Genomic DNA, 23,655 nt, shown 5'->3' with positions numbered 1-23,655 from the left:
CTACAGACCCAGATCCCCTCAAGAATCTTTATGTTGCGAGTTTGGAAATCCAACTCAAACTGGTCTAAACCATGCAAAGTTTAGATCACTGTGTCCACTCAGGGGTTGGAAGTTCTTGAGGTAAGGCAGACTTCAGAGTTGGTTAGGTTCAGTAGCTAAACAAGGGCAATAAGGACATAGTTCTTCCTGTTTCCTCTCTCTGTCTTCTTTGGTGTCAGCTTTCCTCATGGTGGTACAATGGATGTAGCAGCTCCAGGCATCTCTTCTATATCCCATCATCTGCTAAGAGGAGGGTTAGCTTTCAGTAGATCTCTCAGGCCAGTTAAAGAAATCTTCTTTTCCATAATTTCCATGGGAAGCTTCTTCTCACATCTTGATAGTCTGATTTGGGTCGCATACCAATCCCTGAGTTCATCTTTTTTGGCCAAAGGGAGGCCTTACATTGCCTGACTTAAGCCTGGGCTAACTGAACAAAAACACTGAAGCAGGGGGATGATATTAGGAACCTGACTGAGTAAAAGAAATCAGAATTTCTTTTGGAACGAGGGTTGGGTTGATGCACTAACAGCCATATGGCCATTGCACATAGCTATTTCATTCATGGGTGAGGAATGGAGGAAATTGGGGGGGGGGGGTCAGAAGGTTAGAAAACATAATTCTGACCTGCTTGAGAAGGTCAGTTAGGTCAGCTGGTACAGCTGCAAGTAGTGAGAGGTACACTGAGGCTAGGGGTGTGCAGATGCCTCCAGATTTCCCTTACCCCTTAGCAACCACTGGTTCCCTGAGTTTGACTTGAGATCATATAGTATTTGGCTTTCTGTGTTTGGCTTAGTTCACTTAGAATAATTTTCTCTAGGAAACCATGGCTCTTTCAAAGAACGGCTAATTCTGAGGCTGGGCTGGGAAAGTACAAGATGATCTTGGAACATCTTGTTGTACTAGAAAGTAAGGAAGTGCTCAAAAACTGTATGGAACACAGATAGGACATAAGTGCTAACTTATAAAAGTTCACAAGAGTCAAATATAAGTAAGGAATGAATGAATGAATGAATGAATGAATGAGAAAGGAATTCCTTTCTTACAATGGAATCCCAATAAAAATAGGAGGAATGATGAAAATAGAAAATCACCTTTTGGCAAACACCATAATAATAATTTTTCAGTCAAGATTAACCATGGATGCTAAAATTAGTGAGCAAAAACATGATGAGAAGCACTATATTTATATGATCTCTAAGTATCCTCCTAAAGGGTATTTATACCAAGGGGAAAATCATAACTTTACATCTGAGAAACCTAGACATCTCCTGAACCAAGTGATTAAAGTTAACATCAGCATGGATGGGACATCTCTGTACGGTCACAAACCTCCTGGTAGGAAGCCCTGGGAAGCACACAATATCACTTCTGTGGTATTCTTGCCAAAAATACATAACCTAAATTAGTTATAAAAAAACATCTGACAAACCCAAATCAAGGGACATTCTACAAAACAGCTCACCAGCACTCTTCATCAGAGAACCGAGAGAGACTAATTAGTAGAGACTAAGGAGACATGACAAATATATGCCAATGTGATCCTGGATTAGATCCTGAGCCACACCAAAGACATTACCGGAACAATTGAAAAAATTTGAATAAGGCCTACAGTTTAAATAATAACATTGTATCAGTGTCAATTATCTGATGTTTATAATTATACTGTAATTGTGTATGATATTGACACAGAAAATCTGGGTGAATGGTTTATGGAAATATTTGAACTTTTTTTGCAGTATTTTGTAAGTCTGAAATTGTTCCAAAATAAAAAGCTTCATAATTTTTAAAAATAAACTTTCACCCAAATGGTCAGAACTATCTAATATTTAAACTCAAGTTGTTTGCTATTTGAGGGTGCAATTTAATAATACATCTTTATCCCTCCTAAACCTTTAATAAAATGCTATGACACCCAATTTCTGGGCTAGTGGTCTTTTGGGGGAACCCAGTCTGGTCTAACAAATAGGCATAAGAGTGAGACTGACAGTCCAGACAGGAAAAATGCAAGATTTTGGAAAATTCCCAGCGATCTGGGACCATGACACTGTTTTCCACCATTCATGGGAGGGAGACTGAACCCCCTTTTCTCACTAATAAAGGGCAGAATAGCCCCATGGGAGTGTAGAAGTTGGGTAGACTCAGGTGATGAGCACTTGGGAACATAAGGAATTGGTGGGACGTGGCAGGTGAGGAAAGCCATGACCAGGTGACTGAGCAGGGCTGATTTAGGCAGGACTGCCAGTTGTACAGAGAAGAATCTAATTCAGCTATTGTTGAACCCCTACTATGAGTCATTCCCTGAAAAATAGAGGGGGAAGTAGGAAGTTGGCAGCAAATGGGTCATAAGAGGAGAGATGCTATCTGTCCTAGGATTTAGCAGCAGAAGGAGTTACTGTTAGAGCAGGGTGGGCAGGGAGGGGAAAGAGAAATCGGGGAGATTTGAAGAGAAAACCACATTGATTCTAGGCCTTGAAGAAGATTCTGACAGGTGAGAGGGAATCAACAGTAAGGCAGTCCCTCCAGGCTTACAATAGAGAAAAAGCACATGCAATACACCTACAAAATAGGCTCTCTCTCTCTCTCTCTCTCTCTCTGCCTCTGCGTGTGTGTGCATGTGTGTGTGTGTGTGTGTGTGTGTGTGTGTGTGTCCTGCCTGATCCCTCCATCTCTGCCACCCAAGTGTGTTTCCATCTCTTAAGTCAGGAAACTGAAGTACAAAGGATTCTGAGCTGAGAATCATCCTCAGATCATATCAGGAACAACTCATTGCCTTTCTCCAGATAATCCACTCAGAAAGTGACAGCCTGAAAATAATCCCCAAACCAACAAATGCCCACCTCACAGCTGATGCCACCGGAAACAGCGTTGGGGCAGCTCAGGTCCAGTCTCAAGTGTCAGGGCTCTTCTGTGGGTGCAGGTCTTACCCTGGGAAGTTGGAAGGCAGGGTGGGGTGGGGGAGAATGTAGAAAAGGCAGCTGGTTCAGCTGAGGGTCCCAGGAGGACCAAAGTTCCAGGACCAAGGTTACTGGGGCTCAGCCCTCACCTTGTCAGATGTCACTGAGACCACCGAATCCTCAACTTCTTCCAAATGACTAAGAACCAAGGGCCGAGCCATGACCTCTTCTATGCCTTCCAGTAAGGAAGCTCATGGTAGAGACAGGAACAGAGGTAGAGGATGGATGGGGGAAGAGAGAGAGGAGTGATCTTGTTAAAGACAGGAGGTGGGAGCAAGGGGCAGAAACAGATAGAAGAGTTAGAGACTGAAACATGGGAATATAAAGACAGGGTCGTGGACAGGACAGGCTGGAAGGGGGAAAGTGGGAGAGAATGCCACAGGGAAAGGAAGGAGGGAAGGGGAGAAGGAACGAGACAAGGTTTAGCAACTGTGACGGATCAGAAACAGAAAGAAGCAGAAGAAGAGAAAAGTACGAAGACCATGAGAATGAAATTAAGTAATGGGGTGGGGGGAGAAAAACTCTGAAAAAGGGTGAATTTGGACCAGATGAGCTGCCGTCTCGCCTGCCAGTCCTTGTCTCTCTGACTTGGAAGGAGGAGAAAGAAGACAGAAGGAAGCGTTAAGAGAAACAGATGAGGAGTGAAGAGAAGAGAGGGAGGGGAAGGCTTAGACACTATGAGGCAGGGCGGGAGGGGCTGTGAGGGGGAAGGAAGAGCTGAGAGCGGAGTCAGCCCAGGAACTTGCAGCAGGGAGAAAAGGAAGAGAGCCAGGCTAGGAGGCAGTCAGTGCACTGTCTGTGGGGTCCCTGGGACTCCTTGATTGCAATAAGCACTTCTCAGCAGTGATAAAGGACAGGCACTGCCTTCAAGGAGTTTGGGGCCCAAGTCCCCACATCGCAGGTGTGGCGATGGGGTTCATGGGTCTCTCTGAAGCCAGATCTGGGCCCCTGCTGACCTCGCCGGTCCTCCCAGGACGGTAGAACACAGTGGCTGTCTTCACTTCCTTTCTTCCTTCTGCAGCCAGCCTTCCCCCACACAGTTCTGTCTAACACTTATTATTTTTAAGTGAAAATGTATTAAAATTGATTTTACTTTGAGAATTTCCTGAGAATTTCACAGCACCTCTTGGGAGCATCAGTGGTATCCTAAGGGGTGCTGCTAACGGAGCTGGGAACCCTTTGGAGGCAGACGTGTGCCATCTGCCAGCTTCAGAGCTGCCGCCGCCGTTGCCAACAGTTGGTAGTGTAGGCCTTGGGGGAGGGGCTGTAAGTGATTATAACATGCTTTCACCCAGAGGTGAGAGCCAGCGGGCGCCCGGGTGGTGGATGGAGGGGCCGGGGTCAGAGCTCAGCCTATGGCTGAGCAGCTCTGTTGGTGGTCAGTGACGTGATCAGGCAGAGTCCCCTCTCTAAGATCGAGTCATGGAGTCACACAGATTCCTAGAAGAGTCCTTTCCAGGCCCCAATCTTCATCACCTCCCTGTTATCCCACCAAGATGGTACCCAGGTCACCCCAGGTGAGTCTCATACTACCAGCCCGCGCTTGCTGTCCCAGACCCCCAAACACTCCTCCCCCCAGGTCCCCGCCTCCCCCTCTGCCACCAACCTGCCAGAAATTCTGTAGTTTTACAAAATCAAATATGCCCAGCTACGGGCCCTGTCACCCACAGAAGTTCAGGGAGCACTCTGTCTTGGACTGCTCAGGGTACCATGCCATGGCGGACCCCCTCTACTGGTACAATCGGTCCTCGCTTAACATCTTCAACAGGATCTTGGAAACTGTAACTTTAAGAGAAATAACATATAATGGAACCATTTTTACTACAAGCTAATTGATACAAATGAGAATTAAGTGCTTACAACATGTTTCAAAAACATTACCACACTTCTAAAGACTCAAAACATTTCTAATATTAAACATGGAAATAAACGTGAGCTATATACATACATGTCAGAAAGGTTAAGTAAAACACGTATTCTTTTCCACCCTGCTTATTCTAGGTCAGGGTCTCAGGTGACCAGAGCCTCTCCCAGCACTCAGGGCACAAAGTAGGAACCAACCTGGATAGGACGCCTTTCCACCATAGGGCCTTCACACCCACGCCCACTCTCACCCAGACTGGGAAAATTCAGACACATCAATTGGCTTCTGTGCACATCTTTGGAATGTGGGAGGACACTGGAGCACCTGGAGGAATCCCCACAGTCATGGGAAGAACGTGTACCCTTCATACAGTGGCCCCAACCAGAAATTGGTTTTTTTTCTCATCAATATTATAATGAAGTGACATGGAATGAAACGTCATTATTGAGGACCTGCTGTACAGGCTGAAAACAAACAGGTTCAAGGACGGATCAGCTCACTATGTGAGCACTGCTTCCTTTTATCCATCAGACCTGCTCCGCGATGGGACAGCGATAGTGAACGTGCGGTGTACCCGAGGCTGAGTCTGTGCTAGGCTCTGTCACCTCGTTTCATTTTTGCAACAGTCCTGGGGGCAGATGCAAGTCTATTGTCTCCCTCAAAAAGATGCATAAACTGTCCATGTGGCAAAACTGTCCACTAACCCTGGAGGCCACAGGGGTGGGAGCAGGGTCTGTCACTTTTCAGTGACTGCGGACGGTACTGAAGTATCCGAAGGGGAGTTTTACTGGATGGACTCGGAGGTGCTGCTCCACCCAACCTTCTGTGAATATGTGACCGGAAGGATCACAGGCAAGGGAGATGAAGGACACAGAGCGGATCTGAGTTCTTTTCATAAAAAGGAGAGTCTTGGTACAACAACACACCTCCAGTGGTATTTGTTCTTGAAAAGAAGGCCCTCTGTGCATAGTCTGGAGGCTCCGCACACAGAGAGAGGCATGGCTGATGGGCCCTGTGTGACCTAGCAGGAAAATGAGGGATGGAACTTGAGGAGGAAGCCAGAAAGAGGACAGAAGGCAACAAAGCCCAGCGAGACAAGAATGCCAGTGGAAGTGACTTATATCCAGAAGTAGCCCAGGGCCTTTTGGGCATGGGGATTTTCTATTTTTACTCTTCTGCTCTGTGAAAGAACCCTCCCCACTACCCTAAACCTTGAGTGAGTTATGCATCAGACACTGCCTTGCCCCTCTGGCGCTCTGAGGGGGTGAAGAAATTGGGAAAACACTCAAGGAGGAGATGTGATCCCCAGAGAGGCAATTCAGAAGAGAGAATAGAACATTCAGGAGTGCCATAGGGTGATCAAGTGATCTGCAGAGGCAGGGGCTTAGAATCAATCGGTCCCCAGGAATCCCTGGGGTATTGGGAGAGACACTGGGTTTCCCACTGCCCATGAGATAAACTTCTGGTCTCAAGATGGTAGCCCAGGCTACAGACCACCCTTACCCTCAAATCCACAGAACTTATGCAGATGTAATAAAAATAGACTTGCTGTGTTTGTGTGGGGGCAGGGAATATATGGGCATGCTCTATGCCTTCTGCTCAATTCCGTTGTGAACCGAAACCCGCTCTAAAAATAAAGTCCAGTTAAAAATTTAAAAACAAGAATAAACAAAACAGAAAAATTAAATACATGCATTACATAGCTACACTTGAAAGCTACGGAGGGGTTTGTTAGAGATCTGGGAAAGAAAGGACTTTCTAGAACAGCGGTTCTCAACCTGTGGGTCGTGACCCCAGCGGGGTCGCCTAAAGCTATCAGAAAATACATAATGCATATCAGGTATTTACATTCTGAATCATAACTGTAGCAAAATTACAGTTATGAAGTAGCCACCAAAATTATTTTTTGGTTTGGGGTCACCGCAACATGAGGAACTGTATTGCGGGGTCACGGCGTTAGAAAGGTTGAGAACCACTGCTCAAGAAGAAGAAGAAGAAGAAGAAGAAGAAGAAGAAGAAGAAGAAGAAGAAGAAGAAGAAGAGGAAGAGGAAGAGGAAGAGGAAGAGGAAGAGGAAGAGGAAGAGGAAGAGGAAGAGGAAGAAGAAGAAGAAGAAGAAGAAGAAGAAGAAGAAGAAGAAGAAGAAGAAGAAGAAGAAGAAGGAGAAAGGGTCCTCATTTTCAGGAAGAAGAGGCTCCCCTAGGCTGGCAGTGCATGAGAGCTCATAAGGAAACCAACCACACAAGAGGGAGAGGGGACGTGGAGGGACCACCTCTAGTCACTGCAGTGGATGCAGGGACCTGGGGGGCAGGGAGCAGTACCCAGGGTAGCTGCCCATGCCTTATCCAGAACACCAGCCACTGAGGTACCCAGCCTGGTGGCACAACCCTTCTGTCCATGCTCACTAATCACTAAAAATAGTTAGCCCCCTACCCACCCCCAGGTGGGCTGCACAGCAGTCTAAGAGGAAATCTCCACTCTAAAGATGAGAGCATAGTCAAGACTCACTGCACAAGAGAAAGGGCTTGAACCAGTTTGACTGATCTCTTGAAAGACAAAGTAATCTTGGGCAGGGTGAGAACTTAGGAACTCCTGGGAAACAGCTATGGCTGAAAGTCCTTGAGACTGGCAAGACGAGTGAGAAAGGGTGGAATAGGAGAAAAGCTATGAAATCGACATCAGACAGTGGAGAATCTGGACACTTCATGGGACGTCCTCTCACCTCCGGCAGAGCTCCCTAAATGAGTCTCTTTCATTTCCAGAAATTTCTTGGCCTAATGTTAGCATCTTCGGGTACCCTCAAATGTGAAATGAAATCCTGGTGGTGAGCAGACCACAGCAGGGGAGATAATGGATTGCATTTTCTAGATACCAGTTTCTATTAGTTGCAAGCAGGGATCTATATTGCAGATGGGGTTTGTCCACAAAGAAAGAGCATTCGATGCAGTTAAATTGAAGTGTGGCTACAGATGAAACTTAGAGAAGGTAAGCAGTCACTACTGAAGCAAGGCATTAGATTCAAGCCCTAAGTTCAGTTTCACTGGCCAGCAAGTGGAAGAGAGAGTGAATGCTTCTCTTGCTCATTAGCACATAGTGGCTTCCAACCTAGAGGTTGTGCTAGTATTGTAAAGGACCCTTGCGTGAATCCATATGCTCCAAGCATTGTCTGCAACCTCAGAAGTTATATCTTTACATATCAATGCACAAAGATGTTTCTAGTAGGGATAGATGCTTAAGCATCACTAAATGTATGGCAACCATTTTAACATTAAGTCTTTGCTCAACCGAGAATTACTAAAAATATTGCTGTTAACATGTGGAAGTCTATAACATTTTTTGACATAACAAAGGAGTCTCCATTTGCCAAAAGGTGGTATGCAGTGTTCTCCCTAGAGAGGTCCCCCTGTTCCAAAGAGCAGTTTGGGTCATAAGAAACAGGAGGAATGGAGCCTGGGCAATTAGATAAGGTTGGTTATGAACAGACATTATGAGTACAGTGGGTAAGGTAGATGAGAATAGGTGAGGCAGAAGTCAGGCCTAGATGAGCAGGAGAAATTAGTTATGGTGGGTAGGAATGGCTCATGTGTCACTGGGCATAAATGGGTGTGAATGGGTATGAGTATATATGAGTGAATATGAATGAACTTAAGTGGGCAAAGGCAGTGATGCTCCTTTAATGTTCCATCCACTCCCCCCACCTTCCAGCCAAGTTTTGTAAACAGGCAGGACTACTGAATAGGCAGTGGGCAGTGGTGACCATGCCTCTACTGAGCTGGTGCATAGAAGAGCCATGCCAGGCAGCAGAATTTTATAACTTTGGGTCCCTGAGTGACCGTGTGAATTAGACCCTACCCCTGCTAACTAAGGTTGGATGTGTAGCAGGAAGGAGAAATGAATCTTAGTTATATTAAACCACTGAAATTTTCAAAGTTTATTTTCCTATAACATAAGCTAGTCCTAACCCATTCTGTCTAATGCAGCAGCTTGGGGGAGAATGGATGTCCATGTGGTGAGCACCTGCAGTGATAAGCGAATATAGGGAGGTATTCAGTAATTCATTCCATTTATCCAACAGATTTTTAGGAGGCTGATACTGGGGATTTATTAGTTAACAAATGATTAAAATGCTGATCCGAAGGATCTTATATTCTTGTAGGAGAGAGAGAAACAATAAACAGAATTATTTAAATAACTAGTATATTGAAAGTTGATGTGTTATTTTAAAAAATGTATCTTTACTGTAACCTTGGCTAACAACTCAGTGGTATGTTAGACCCTAACTGAAGGCTGGCAAAAGGGGCCCCAAGACCCAGGTCTGTTTTAAGGCCATGGTCTCTTTCCTGGCCTGGATGGGAGAAGCTCCCTACCTGTGTCAAACCCCAGGAGAAAAAATGAAGGAGGCTTCAGGGCCATGGGTGAATTTTGCAGCCAAACCAGGGGGACAACTGAGCCATCAGAACGTGTGCCCAGCGGGGGAGGGCGCTCTATGTCCAGTGTGCCTGACGTGCATTTGAAAGTACCCTGGACAGAAAGGTGAATGATAAACTGACCAACATTTTTACAATGAAAAGGAGGACAAAAATAAATCGAAGAAAACAATATCGTAAACAAAAGAAACATTTTATTCGCTGCAACAATAACACACTATAATATGATAAATGCATAATAAAAACATTTGTAATATTTTATATTGTAATTATGCTTGCATGCCTATTAATTTTTAATAATAATTGTAAGAAAAAAGTACTCATTTAGATACAAATACATCACATCCCACGCAATGGATTGACTCTGCATCCATTGAATACGGACGTTTACAGATTAGTCTTCCAATAACAAAAAGGAGGACATGTAGGAGAACACTTTTCGAGGGAGGATGGAACTTACAAAAGAAAGACTGTCCTCCCTAAAAGAGGACGACTGGTCACCTTATGAATGATGAAAATGTGCTGATTTGAACTGCGCCATTTTTTCCTCCTTACTTCCTTCCCACAACTGGGTGTGGATCCCTGGGGAGGGGTGAGGAGTGACGCTGTTGCTCCTTTTCTATTCTGCGGCCTAAGAGCACAGACGAGCTCACCATTTCCAGACCTTCATGGGTTCTCTCCCAGCAGCGCTCCCTCCCTGACCCCTCCTCTTACCTCCTAGAACTTCCCGCAGGAAATGAGTGTTGCTGAACCTGGCTTAGAAAGAAAGGAGGAGGACGAGAGCGGGAGGGGCATTTGAAGATGACATTTGAAACTGTGTATGGCCTGCAGCGCCAGACAGACTGCCTGGGACCCCTGGGAGAGAGATGTGGCACAGGCAGTCACTTGGTTGTGTAGAAATAAGGTACAGTTCATTAAAAAACAATATTTAGGTGCAATAATTCTGTGGGAGCGGCTTTGAATAACTGAAGATGCGTTTAATTTACTGTATTACTCTGTTGTGAATACTGAGTGAGACAATAGCAACTTTTAAAGTTGAATAAATGCTGATTAATAAATTTTCAACATGGAAGTTCCTTGCCACAAGGCACATGGCTTAATTGCCTGGGCTCAGACCTTGGCTCATACATTTGAATGTTTAGTGACTAAGTCTACTTTAAAGTCTCTCATGTGCCCCCTGATTTTATACTCACCATGTGCACCAGCTTCCCCCTCAACAACCACAGACCCCAATCCCTACCTTCTTTTCAAGAAAGATCCCAGAAGCTCACAGAATATATATCATTGCCAGCTGATTTATTTAACTATCAACTTCATAGTAATAATATTGATAACTATGTTCAACACAAAAGATTTATTAAACTTTTTAAAAATAAACATTCATCTTTTCCCTACATACCGTGACAACTCTGGAACATACTTGGCTCTGCTAGTTTAGGAGAGCATAATTGATCCTAGTTCTGATTCATCTAATAAATAGCTTGGTGTTGTACTAAATGAATGACAATTTACTGACAATCTAAGAAATTCTAGTGTTGAAATGATGGCATAGGTAAGGGGAAATAGAACCTAAAGAAAAAGGAAACAACTCAATGAACATGTATGATGTAACAATGAGTATAAAAGGGGGTGGGCTAGGTAAAATTTGTAAGAAGTCACATGGCAAAAGTCTTGAGATTCTGTGACCTGTGTTTGAAACTCAACTTTATTATTTTCAGTGTGAGCCCAAGCACTTAATTTCACACCTTCACGTACATTGTTAGTTAATATTTTGTTACCCTCCTTTTCTGTTTTCATGACAAAGTGTTACACATTACAATACAATTACATGGCAGTACATTGTAATACAATTATATAAAAAATTATACCATGTATAGATAATTATATATGATAATTTGTGTGCATCAGGAGTAGTCAACCTTTTTATACCTACCGCCCACTTTTGTATCTCTGTTAGTAGTAAAATTTTCTAACCGCCCACCGGTTCCACAGTAATGGTGATTTATAAAGTAAGGAAGTAACTTTACTTTATAAAATTTATAAAGCAGAGTTACAGCAAGTTAAAGCATATAATAATAATTACTTACCAAGTACTTTATATCGGCTTTTCACTAAGTTTGGCAGAACAAATCTTTATAAAACAACTTACTATAGTTAAATCTATCTTTTTATTTATACTGTGGTTGCTCTGCTACCGCCCACCATGAAAGCTGGAATGCCCACTAGTGGGCAGTAGGGACCAGGTTGACTACCACTGGTGTACATCAATAGAATTTACAAAGCATTTGTCCATGAATTGTCTTATATGATCTCAATAAGTCTTCGTTGGGTGTCTCCAACTACTTGCAGACATGAAAAGAGAGGCTCAGAGAATATTAACATCTGTTCAGGGGTGGAACTAGAAACCAGGTCTACTACCCTGATTCCAGAAGCCAAATCAAGCCTAATGGCATTAGCTGGTCTATAGCCTCAGCTCCAATGAGATCCTGGTTACCTTCTTACATTCTTTGCATAACTTCTTAATTATGCCAGTAAATAAAAATAACTATCAGTGCATAAATACAAATTTCAATCATTAAAAATAAAGCAAAGCAAACTTCCCTTGACTGTGACCCCTAATTCTAAGTCCTTCTCTCAAAGGTACTACTGTTTCCAGTTTGGTGACTATATTTCCATATATACCTATACAGTTCTATACACCTACACAGAACTGTATAGGTATAGATAAAGATATGGATACACATAAGGATATAGGACTTCCAAAGTCTGGACCCTACCTCCAGAAATTCTGATTCAGGTGGACTGGGTTACAGATCAGATGCTGGTATTACTTTAAGACTCCCATGTGATCCTGATAGACAACCTGGATTGCGAACCACTCAGAAGACTCAGGTACAGTGTTGTATAGTAGAGGCAACAGGCAGTATCCACATCCGGTTCCTGACTTATTAGAAATCTCAGAAACATTGAGTGTGATGTTTTGTAGACCTCTTGTAAATACTCTCTATCAAATGAAGGAAGTTTTCTACTATGTCTAGTTTGAGGAGATATTTTTAAACAGGGAATCAAGTTTAATTTTGTGTTTGTAGTTTGTCTAGCTTCTTGGGCTGAAAGAGTAATCTTATTTAAGCTCTCTTTTATTCTTGTAAAGCATTATGGTTGCCAATTTCCCTAAGAATACCATTTTGTCTATAACTCACCAATTTTGCTCTGCAATATTTTTTTATTGATATTTAAAGAAAACTTAGTTTCCATCCTGACTTCTTCTTTAACCCAAGAATAGTTTATAATGTGTGTCTGTGGTTTTCTAAAATTTTCAAGTATATAAGATTCTTCAGTTATGTTTTTGTTGTTAATATCTAATTCTATTTCATTTTGCAGATGAAAATAAATTGTTTAAATTAGCCTATATGAAAATGGCCTGTTTCTGCCTTTTAGAATTTATTCAGATTTTTTTGTGGTCCAGCTTGGGTTGATTTTTGATATAAAATATAATTACAAGTAATATAATTGAAAAGAAAACTATATTTTCCATTAAGCACAACACTAACAAAATCAAACTTTTAATTTTCTATTTGAATTTCTTATTTCCTTATCTACTTTTTATCTATCTTCTATGTAAATTTATGAGTGAAGTATGAGGGCTTTGTCAATTTTTCCTTGTGTTTTTCTTCTAGCTTTATATATAATAGAGATTTTATGCATTTCTCCTTGTATTTCTATCTGGTTTTGATTTAATATTTTAAATCTATATTATTGGCAAAAATGGTTCATAATGATGATTATTTCTTGATGGATTATTTCTTTTATCTATAAACAGTGTTTTAATTTGCCTTTAATAATACTTTTCACATTAAATTTTATTTTTCCTGATATTAATAACTATTCCAGATTTATTTGTTTATAAAATTAATCTTTATTTTATTTTTTAATTTATTTATTGGTTTTAGAGATAGTGGAAGGAAGAGAGAGAGAGAGAAAGAGAAACATCAATTTATTGTTCTACTTAGTTATGTTTTCATTGGTTGATTCTTGTACATGCCCTGACCAGGTATCAAACCCACAACCTGGGCTTATATGGATGATGCTCTAACCAACTGAGTGAGCTACCTGGCAAGGGCTCATCTTTATTTTCAGTATTCCTTTGTCATTTTAAGAATTTCTTATCTAAATAACATGTATTTGGATTTGAGTTTTTTACTCATTCTGAAAGTCTCTGTCTTTTTTTTTCTTTTTTAAAGACTTTATTCATTTTAGAGAGGAGAGAAGGAGGAGAGAGAGAAAGAAAGAGAGAGAGAGAAAGAGAGAGAAGAGGGGAGGAGCTGGAAGCATCAACTCCCATATGTGCCTTGACCAGGCAAGCCCAGGGTTTTGAACCGGCGACCTCAGCATTCCAGGTCGACGCTTTATCCACTGTGCCACCACAGGTCACGCGAGAGTCTCTGTCTTTTTTTTTTTTTTTTTTTTTTTCATTTTTCTGAAGCTAGAAACAGGGAGAGACAGTCAGACAGACTCCCGCATGCGCCCGACCGGGATCCACCCGGCACGCCCACCAGGGGCGATGCTCTGCCCACCAGGGGGCGATGCTCTGCCCATCCTGGGAGTCGCCATGTTGCGACCAGAGCCACTCTAGCGCCTGGGGCAGAGGCCACAGAGCCATCCCCAGCGCCCGGGCCATCTTTGCTCCAATGAAGCCTTGGCTGCGGGAGGGGAAGAGAGAGACAGAGAGGGAAAGCGCGGTGGAGGGGTGGAGAAGCAAATGGGCGCTTCTCCTGTGTGCCCTGGCCGGGAATCGAACCCGGGTCCTCCGCACGCTAGGCCGACGCTCTACCGCTGAGCCAACCGGCCAGGGCGAGAGTCTCTGTCTTTTAATAAGTCAAGTTAACACATTGTTATGGTTACCTGGAGTTCTTCTTAATTTGCATTTCCCACACTTTCTTGTTGTTTTTGTTTTTCCCTTTTTGGCTTTGGTTAAATTGATCAAATCTGCTTTGTTTCATTTTTCTTCCAGGTTTGGAATTTACATATTTTATTTATTCTCCCACTGGCTATTGTTAGCTTTTCATCATATTACTCAACTCATATTTTATAAAAGGCTTATTTTTTTCTTAATGCTATGCATTAGCATTGTGTTAAAGAATAATGTAAAAGATTCCTGATATTGGTCTTGGCAATGATTTATTGGGAAAGACACCAAAAGTACAGGCAACAAAAGCTAAAATAAACAAGTGGGACTACATCCAACTAAGTGCTCTGCACAGCAAATATATATAAAGAACTTATACAACTCAGCAGCAAAAGAGCAAATAATCCAATTTAAAATGGGCAAAGGAACTCAAGAGACATTTTTCCAAAGACATACAAATAGCCATTGGTATATGAAAATGTGCTCAACATCACTAATCTTCAGGGAAATACAAATCAAAACCACAATGAGATATCACCTTATACCTGTTAGAATGGCTATTATCAAAATGATGAGGTAACAAGTATTGGTGAAGAAGTGGGGAAATAGAATCCTTATACTGTTGGTGGGAATGTATATTGGTGTAGCCACTATGGAAAACAGTATGAAGATTCCTCAAAAATTTTTAAATAGAACTACCATCTGATTCAGCAACCTCACTCCTGGGTATCTACCCAAAGGAAATGAAAACAGTATATTGAAGAGATATCTGCACTTCATGTTTACTACAGAATTATTCACAATAGCTAAGACACAAAAACAACCTAAATGTCCTTCAGTGGATGAATGGGTAAAACAAAAAATACACGCACACACACACATATTTAATAGAATATTATTTTCCATAAGCAAAGAAATCCTGACTTTTGCAACAAAAGATGGACCTTGAGGGCATTATAATGCTGCTATGAACATGAGTGTATCGCATTGATTCTTACGTTTGCAGTATCTTTGCGCATCTTTCTAAGGATAATAACTAAATGTATTCAGAGTCCTGTTCTGTTTGCTTTTTAAACTGTTTTCAGGTGTAAGTTCATGTGTCAGATTTGGTGCCTCTTTCGTGGTGCTGGCTTTTCTCAAATGTTATTGGTTTTGGTTGTGTGGTCATCTTTGTTTTTAAAATCCCCTGTGTGCCTGGCTGGAGGTTATATCAACTTACAATGATCTGCACTTAGGAAGTGGCAGAATGTCCTGCCCAGGCAAATACATCAGCCCCTCTCATAATTATGTTAGAGGAGTGAGACATGCTGGAGGGCAAGGAAATTAACTAATCCGGGCATAAGGGGCTGTCTGGTTTTTCTGAGTATTGTCAGGCACTCCATCCAGCCTCTCTGCCCCAAGCAGCCACTGCTCCCTGTTGAAATGAGAGAGTCAAGGTAACATTGTTACCTGACCGAAGGACTGCATCTCCCACCGCTCACCCCATCAGGTGCCTTGGGGTCTGCTCTCATCCTGGTTTCTCAGTCTCCAGGCTTGCCACATCCTTGGACCCATTCCCATCCTTTGCAGCCTTTCTTTATTACACATTGTTTTTTTCCCCCTGCAGTTTCTTTGTTCAGTCTAAGGGACTTCTCATAATTATTGTCCATCAATAGCATCTCTTCTTATTGACCAGCATAGCTATGGGACCTTCTTAAAATAATTATTTCTGTCATGTCTCAGAAGTTAGGGCAGCAGTGGAAGGCTGCTGCATGTACATTGTCTACTACCATGAGTTGGTTATCCAGTTGCTTTTCAAATTTTCGTGTTCTCAAAATGTTATTTCAAATCAACAGTCTGCGATTTGGGGAAGGAGCATAAACAGAGAACAGATAGTACTGTGGCATTCATTCATTTGTCGCTGTTAGGCAAACAGGAGCTTTGGAACTTTATGGCAGCCAAATATTTTGACAACACTTTACAATTTCCTTCTTGTTCTCTCCCTAAGGAATAGCTTTTCTTAAGCCCAGAGAGTCTGTGGATCGCGGTTGGTTTAAAATGTAAATATTCCTTTGAGTGATTTGGATTTATCTTAACACATCCTCCAAAGAGGCAAGCAGGCACTGATTTCCTATGCCTGTGCAGAGAGTAGAAGAAATTATTCCTCTCTCAACAGCTAGTACAAGAATTTCTGGGTCTAGAAAATACACTTTTGTGGGAACAATTCTTGGATAATCCCCCTTGAGATGGAGACTGTCACCCGGGAGATGGGGGCCCAGGATGACAGTGTAGGAGGGAAAAAATCTTTTTCTCTACCCTCTTTAATTATTTGGGGGCTGCAAATTAAACTAACATGACAGGTTAGCAAGACAAAATAGTTTATTTATACATGCAATGTTCATATACGCAAAGGTGCTTAATGATGAGTAACTGAAAAGGGTGGTTAGAATTGGGGGCTTAGAGACCTAATCAAGTAGTGGGAAGAGAAGGGAGAGAAAAAAGACACCTTTGAGAAGCTGAAATAGGTTTCTCTAGAAAAGACAAATGGATTGTATAGGAGAACAGCTGAGAGATAAGGACATCTGTGATCATGTTTGCCGTACAGGCCTCCGTGGTCTTCTCCAGGACCATCACACTCCCCGACAAAAGGGATATGTGGCAACCTTACTTCCCAGAAGCTGCAGCTCTTATTCAGGTAAAGGAAGCTCCAAGAAACTTTTTTTCAGCATTGGCTGAACCTCAAATATCTTCAGCTTAAAATAATCTTCATACCAACTCTAGGGTTTAGACAATCAAGACAATGAATACATTGTCCCCTAAAAGTTTCCTTTGTTAAGCACCTCTCCACTGCCCCTACGCAGACAACTACTGATAGGCTTTCTATCATTATGGCTAGCATGAATTTTTAAATAACTTTATATGAATGGATAAACTGGTTAGTCTCTTTTGCCTTCTTTCTCTCAAAGTGAGACTCATCCACATTGTTGCATGTATCAATGTTACTTTCTATTGCTGAGTAGTATTCCATTTTATGGATGGAGTACAATTTGTTTAGCCATTTATCTATTGAAAACCATTTTGGGTTGTTTCCAGTTTATGGCTATGAAAAATAGAGCTGCTAAGAACATCTATGTACAAATCTTTATATGAGCATAGCTTTCATTTCTCTTGAGTAAATACCTAGGAAGGGCATGGCTAAATAATATGTTTAACATTTTAGGAAACTGCTATCTTCCAGTGTGGTTGTACCATTTTGCACTCTGACCAGCAGTATACGAGAGTTCCGTTTCCTCCCTATCTTTACCAGTTCTTGGTATAGTGAGTCTTTTTTATTTTATCTATTCAAATAGATATAGTAGTATCTCCTTGTAGCTTTAACTTGTGCATTTTCTATTGACTAACAATGTTTTGCATCTTTGCATATGTTTATAGACTATCAGTATAAATTCTTAGGTAAAGTATCTGTTCAAACATTTTACCCATTTTGGTTTGTTTATTTTCTTATTATTGAGTGTTTAGAGTTCTTCATATATATAAATGGTTTATATAATTTGCAAATATTTTCTTTTACACTGTGGCTTTTCTTTTCATTCTTTTGTAGTGTCCTACGGAGATCAAACATTTTTAATTCTGATAAAGTCAATTGAAGAAATTCTTTTTGTATAGATTATGCTTTTAATGGCATCTCTAAGAAATCTTGGCCTATTTAAATTCGTAAAGATTTTCCTATTCCTTCAAGGAGTTGTATAGTTTTAGGTCTATGCCTACTTTAAGTTAGTTTTATGAATGGTGCAAGGGAAGAATCAGAATTCTTTTTTTGCCTGAGAATATTCTTTTATTTGCTGCACCATTGGTTGAAAAGATTGTCCTTTTTCTGCTGAATTGTCTTCTCATCATTTTTGTCAAAAATCATTTGTCTATGGACATATGGGTCTATGTGACTATTCTGATGCCAAAGTAATACTACAGCTTTATAATGCCTTGCAAACAGGTGGTTACACCTGAACTTTGTCTTCTTTTTCAAAGCTATTTTTGCTATTGTTGATTCTTTGTATTTCCATAAACTTTTCTGAATTAGTTTGCCAATTTTCGATCCAAAAAGTCTGTTGAGATTTGAATTGAGATTATGCTGAACTATAAGTAAACTTGAGAATTGAAAACTTAATAATATTAAGTCTTTCGATTCATGCACATGGTATAACCCTCAGTTAAATCTTTTTCTTTTTTAAATTTTTTATTAATTTTAATTTATTGTGTTAACATGAATTCAAGTGTCCCACTCAATATAATTCCCTCATCCCCACCCCCTTGTCCCCCATTGCCTGCCCCTCTCCCTTCCCTTTGGGATTTGCTGTCCTGTTATCTGTATCTATGTGCTATGCTTATATAATTTCACTAATCCCTTCACCTTCTCTGATCCCATCCCCTTATGTTCCTTCCCTCTGACAGCTGTCCCTCTACTCTCTGTGACCCCGCCTGTGCCTCTATTCAGTTCACCATGTTCAGTAGATTCCACATTTATGTGAGGTCATATGATACTTGTCTTTCTCTGCCCTGCTTATTTCACTTAGCATAATAATCCCCAAGTCCATCCATGCCATCGCAAAAGGTAAGATTTCCTTCTTTTTCATAGCCACGTAGTATTCCATTGTGTAAATGCACCACAGCTTTTTTTTTTTTTTTCTTACCAAATGTATATTTAATCTTCAACTCTTTTTATCTCAGGGAAGATTCTTGTTTGGGGGAGAGGTTAGGGTGATGAATGGGAAGAAAAAAGAAAGATGGAATTAAGAATGAACTTTAGTCTGACCTGTGGTGGCGAAGAGTTGACCTGGAATGCTGAGGTCTCTGGTTTGAAACCCTGGGCTTGGCTGGTCAAGGCACATGCAGGAAGCAACTGCTGCAAGTTGATGCCTCCTACCCTTTCCCTTCCCCCTTTCTCTCTCTCTGTCTTTAAAGATCCATAAATAATTTTTTTAAAAAAGGAATGAACTTTATTCCTGGGAGATTCACTTATCCCCTCCTAAATCTCTACTTTCCAGCATATGATTCTTTGATAGTTAACCCAGAGTTGAAATAAAGTTGAACAGGACTGGCACCACATCAGTACCAAAGCCTCCACAGATGGTGAATTCTGAGATGGTCTCTCAGACCGTGTGTGTGCGCACACACATGCATGTTTCGCCCCCAGAAACATTCATTTAAATAAAATGTTTAAAACTTCAATCATCAGTTAAAGGGAGACCAAAGAACTTTAATTTCCAACCCAATACCTCCAGTCTTTCTGTGTCTTAGGAGAAGAAAAAATATATATAAATAAAAATTACTGCAGTAAAGATTTAATCCAAGATAACATTGTTTCAGGTTATATTGCTTTAAAAAAGTCTCTTAACCTGATAATTTGACAATCTCATTAACTCTGCCAGATAGGGAGATAGACGTGGACTGACTTGACAGAAAAAAACAAATTAGTGGCAGTCTATACAGCTCCAGACTACTTAGAAGACTAAGATTCCCAGAAATGTTGGAGAATAAAAGTGGGGTTGGTTTAGTGAACTGAGGGTGCAAAGGATCCTAGCGGCCTGACCTCTCTACATAAATTGATGGGTGTGGGGGGGTGCAGCCTAAAAACGCTGAGCAGGAGTAGCTGTGCAGACCTTTCCCTAGCCCCAGCCCTGAACTGGCTGAAGGGATTTGGGATTTTTTGGAGACACTAGGGCCTTGGGGCCTAAGTTTGGCTCCCAGCTGCTGCCACCGCTGCCACCATTACAGCATTCAGCTCCAGCACCCAGATCCATATCTGAGCCCCAACTACTAACAGAAGTGAATGACAACCTACTTGTCTCACTCACCTGCTCCAGGCCTTTTCAGTCACTGATTATACCCTTTTCTCCACAACATACACTCATCTATTTAGGCATTGGGATGGGAAGGAGTTTTCTTCTGTTTATATTGTTTCAACTACCTGAAATTTAAAAAAACTTAAGTGGAGCAAAATATGAATCAGGGATCTTCCAAACTGGGGGTGATGGCTATACTCTTCTATTGTCCATTCTGGCTGAGTCAGGGTATCAGAAACTTCTCTGAAGAGCCAGTGGACAGAAGGGGCAATATAATCAAGGCAAAAAAATTTTTTTTATTTTAAAAACAAGTTTGTGGGTTTTTCTTTTTGTATTCAATTCAATACATTGTCATTCAGACATCACAATACTATATACAGATAGACATTCTTAAAAGCCTATTTCTGATGAACATTTCAAAAGAACACTGTTTTGTAATGCGCCAGTGGGAGAAGGCAAGGAGGCCCCCTAGCACCAAGTTGGCCTTTGAGGAGGGAAATGTTAGGCAGCATCTACATTAGCTGGCTATATGGGGGCCATTATTTTGGCCTGCTGAAAGAAAACTGCTTTCCTCTGGACAATCTGTACAAGTGAAAGTGTGAGGTCTCTGTCCTCAACTACTGCTTATTTATTTACTTATTTATTTTTTACACAGACAAAAAGTGAGTCAGAGAGAGGGATAGACAGACAGGAACGGAGAGAGATGAGAAGCATCAATCATTAGTTTTTTATTGCGCGTTGCAACACCTTAGTTGTTCATTGATTGCTTTCTCATATGTGCCTTGACTGCGGGCCTTTAGCAGACTGAGTAACCCCTTACTGGAGCCAGCAATCTTGGGTTCAAGCTGGTGGGCTTTTTGCTCAAACCAGATGAGCCCACGTTCAAGCTGGCGACCTTGGGGTCTCGAACCCGGGTCCTCTGCATCCCAGTCCGATGCTCTATCCATTGTGCCACCTCCTGGTCAGGCAACTATTGCTTATTGATGTGATGGAGAAGTGACTGGAAATGGACTCTGGTGGGAGAACCACTCTCTATCCCTTGGTCTTTTGTAAAAAAGAAAGAGAGAGAGAGACAGAGAGAGAGAGAGAAAGAAAAGAAGAAAGAAAGGAAGGAAGGAAAAGAAAGAAAAGGGGGAAAAAAAGAAAGAGAGAGAGAAAGAAAAAGAAAGAGATAAGAAAGAAAGATCTGTATCTTTGTCTGACCTTATCTCCAGGAGGGAGAGAGAGAAAGTGAGAGGGAAAGAAGAACAAGAACAAGGACAAAAAGAGGAGAAGGAGGAGATAAAAAGTATTTAGAAGCAAAAAAATTTAAAAAGTATTTAGAAGCATGGTTGAGCTTCTTCTGTTCTTGGATTTCTGCGTGTTGGCTGGGAGAGCAGAACAGAGGAGGCAGTAGGGCCGAAGGCAGCTCCTGAGAAATTCAGTTTCTTGTTTGAGGTGCGTGGACAGGTGGCTCCTAGGCCAATTCCAGCTTTTGTTGAAACAGATAGGAAAGAAAGAAAACCTATACGCTGCCTGTAATCCAATCACGATGCCAGATCCCTAATAATTATCATTAATATTAATACGACTTTTAAAATATGCATAGAAAGTCTTAACTGGAAATTCTTGCCTAAGTAAGGAGTGCAGGAGGGACAAGGGAGCAGGGGAAGAACTAGGCTCCCAGGTTCTGTACAGAGGCTGAGGACGCACTCACAGGAGGGCCGTCTAACTGCCCTGGAAAGGGAGGAGGCGAGAATGGGGTCATTGGGGGTTCCACAACCTGGCTTTGGTTGGAATGATGGGGCTTTTTGCTGCCACTCGGCTTTCTGGCATGGAGAGGGGTGAGTGTGAGGGGGAGTAAGGGCCTGTGGACTTGCTCCCACAGCCCACCAGAGCCCACCTCCAAAGCTGTTGAGGTCCTGGAGGCTCCATTTGGATGGGAGTGAGGGTTGAGGATAGGGCGGGGAGTAGAGGGCGGCAGAGCACGCCCTTGGATACTCTCTGTCTCCCGGCTGAGGGCGGTTCCTCTTTCTTGTTAACATTAAATATTCGAGGGTTCGGTTATGGTACAAAGTGGCAACATAAATAGAGGCGTAAAGTGGCCCGGTAGACTGTCAGGTGGAGTGGAGATGAGGTGTTTTCGATTTGCTGACCACTTTCTTCTCTTTGACTCGCCGGTTCTGGAACCAGATGGTGACCTGGCGCTCTGAGAGGTTCGTGGTGGCAGAGATGCGCCAGCGCTTCTCTTTGGTGATGAATTTACTGGCAGCGTACTCCTTCTCCAGCTCCTTCAGCTGCACCTTCGTGTAGGGAACGCGTTTCTTGCGCCCGCGCCTGTAGCTGCTCACCTCGGGCTGTACGGGAACCACATCTGGAAAGGGAGACTTCCAGATGTGGGCGGACTGCGACTGCTCCTTGGAGCAGTACACCTGACTGTCCCAGCCGTTGGAGAGAGCCCAGTGCTGGTAGCCTTCGACGGGAATGAGCGCATCGTGTCGCGGCTCTGGGTGCCCGCTGATCCCAGGCACCACCGACACGTCCAGGTAGCCGGGCATCGCTTGGTAGGAGCTGGCGAAGCTGGGATAGAAGGCGAACTCCTTGGCTCTGGAGGACAAGTCGTCACCGGGCAGGGCGCCCGACGGCTCCGGATACTTATCGCCCGGGTGGTAGGCGCAAGGCTTTTGCTGCAGATTCACATTGTGTGACAGGCGGCAGCCGTAGTAGCTACCACCAAACGGATAGCCATAGCCCAGGGTGGCGCTGGACGAGGTGGGGGGAGCCGGCGGAGGGGCGCACTGGCGCGCCGCCTCCGGGGTGGGGATGTCCGTGTAGACGGCGCCCTGAGGGGCTCCCAGGGGAGCCGGTGGGCGGCCCAGCACAGGGTGTGGGAGCAGGTTGCGGCAGTGGCTGGCCGGGCAGCTGCTGCCCAGCCCGTCCATGCTCGGGGCTTTGGCGGGGCTGACTCTGCTGCAGCCGCCCCCTGCTCCGCCAGTGCTGCCGCCTTCCCCGCCCCCGCTGCTGCCGCTCTCAGCCACGCTGTCTTCATAGACGTACATAAGGCTCTCCGGCCAGCGCGGATGCAGGAGCAGCGAAGTCGTCTGCACCACAGCTTTTTAATCTACTCATCTACTGATGGACACGGGCTGTTTCCAGATGTTGGCTATTGTCAACAATGCTGCAATAAACATGGAAACGCATATCTTCTTTTAAATCAGTGATTTGGTGTTCTTAGGGTATATTCCTAAAAGTGGGATAGCTGTAACCCTCAGTTAAGTCTTTAACATCTATCAATGTTTACAGTTTTTACTATAAAGGACTTTACACTATTTGTCAGATTTATTCTTAAGTATTTCCTATTTCTTTCTCTACTGTAAATAGTGTTTATTTTAATTTCCAATTGTTGCTACTATATAAAAATATTATTTTTGTATATTGAAGGGTATCTTGCAAGCGTTATCATTTATTTGTTTTAGTATTTATTCATTTATTTGTTTTTAATAGCTTTCTTACAGAATCCATCAAATTGTATAATAGACAGTAATGTCTCCAAACAAGAATGGTTTTAATATTTCTTTTCCAATCTAGATTTTTCTTTTATTGCTTTGTTTTTTTTTATTATTTAATTTTATCTTTCACAGCTTTTTTGATATATTTAAATGCACACA

General features: G+C 42.4%; 1 pseudogene; it reads right to left on the bottom strand.

Moving 5' to 3' along the window:
- Positions 1-22,104: 22,104 nt before the first annotated feature.
- LOC136393619 (homeobox protein Hox-C13 pseudogene) lies at positions 22,105-23,082 on the bottom strand (annotated as a pseudogene).
- Between the last annotated feature and the right edge of the window lie 573 nt (positions 23,083-23,655).

This window comes from Saccopteryx leptura, chromosome 2 (assembly GCF_036850995.1).
Source record: "Saccopteryx leptura isolate mSacLep1 chromosome 2, mSacLep1_pri_phased_curated, whole genome shotgun sequence".
NCBI lineage: Eukaryota > Metazoa > Chordata > Mammalia > Chiroptera > Emballonuridae > Saccopteryx > Saccopteryx leptura.
The sequence above is the reverse complement of the archived record's forward strand: the minus strand, read 5'-3'. Positions and strand labels throughout refer to the sequence as shown.